Below are 1,366 nucleotides of genomic sequence, written 5' to 3'. Positions count from 1 at the left end.
CGATATAAAGAACGCCGGAATCGGAGTTACGGTTTGGAAATGGCAAGCGATTCAAAATTGGCACCGGACTGCGATTTACAGCAAGTAGCCACCTAAATGCAATGAGATGAACATGCTACAGCACCCAAACATGACAACAAAATACATGGCAGGGATGCATTCAAGATGCCTAACAAAAGTCTAGCACTGAGCTACGCTCAAATCATCCATTAACAGGTTCAAACAAGCATGGCAAAAATGCATATGGCAAACAGATCTCAGACTTAGTGAAATTAACACTTCTCTGGAATTTCAGATCAGGTAGCACTCTTCGGAGCAACAAAACTACAAGCTACAGGACCTGAACATGGCAAAGTAAAGCATGGCATTGAGCTACTCAAAGAGCTTAACAAAAGTCCCTTAGTGACCTTGAGCCAAAAGGGATCATAAAATACAATTGCAAGCATGTGAACATAGCAAAAACATAATCAGTTTTCAGACTTAGTGAAAAACTGACACATGCTGAAATATATCTCAAGTAGGCATGTTTACGAGCTCGATGCACTCACTACGGTGAAAGTCATGATAATATAAGCATACATCCATCAAGAATGCACAAAATGCAAGCTGGACATGGCAAGAACAATAGCATAGCATGCACGGATCAACTACAACATCACCGGCAAAATTGCACACAAGTTGATAATCTGCCCAGATTCACAAAGTAGCAAAAGTAGAGCTCGATTGACTCAAGCTAGGGTGCTCCATAATTCCAAACAAAGACATGGATGGATAGAGCACAACAATATTAACAAAACATCCTTACTGATCATCCTCAAAAGAGGCACGGATCACTAGGAAACAACATGAACATATGGCAACATGAGATAAATAGCTCAAGGACTTAGTGGAATTGCTAAGTCCCTGAAAACAGAATTAGGAAGTAGACCACTTTGCAAGCTTGCACTAGTCACCACACACATCCTAAAAATACATGGGTTGCACCTCTGGAGAGATGACAAAACCCTTAACAAAACACATGTAGAGCATCAGGGCATATCATGCACACATTAATCATGGCAAAAATGACAAAAACCTAAATGGAGTAGCAGATCTGACAATTATCTCAAGTAGCCTTCTTCTAACAGCATTTCGGGCATCAAGATGAACTCAAATGAAAATGATGCAATGGAATAAAATGATGTACTCTCTGAGATGAACATTTTTATATGCTATATGCATCAATCGGAGCTACGGATGCAAAGTTACGGGGATAGGAAGAAGGGCACATGGATCTGGAATTCTGGGACTTGGAGAAAAAAATCACCCCGAGATCTAGGGTTTGACCCGGCGCGGAAATCGAGGCGGCTGGATCTGCACTGTTCAC

The sequence above is a fragment of the Triticum aestivum genome, chromosome 1A (assembly GCF_018294505.1).
Source record: "Triticum aestivum cultivar Chinese Spring chromosome 1A, IWGSC CS RefSeq v2.1, whole genome shotgun sequence".
Taxonomy (NCBI): domain Eukaryota; kingdom Viridiplantae; phylum Streptophyta; class Magnoliopsida; order Poales; family Poaceae; genus Triticum; species Triticum aestivum.
The sequence above is the reverse complement of the archived record's forward strand: the minus strand, read 5'-3'. Positions refer to the sequence as shown.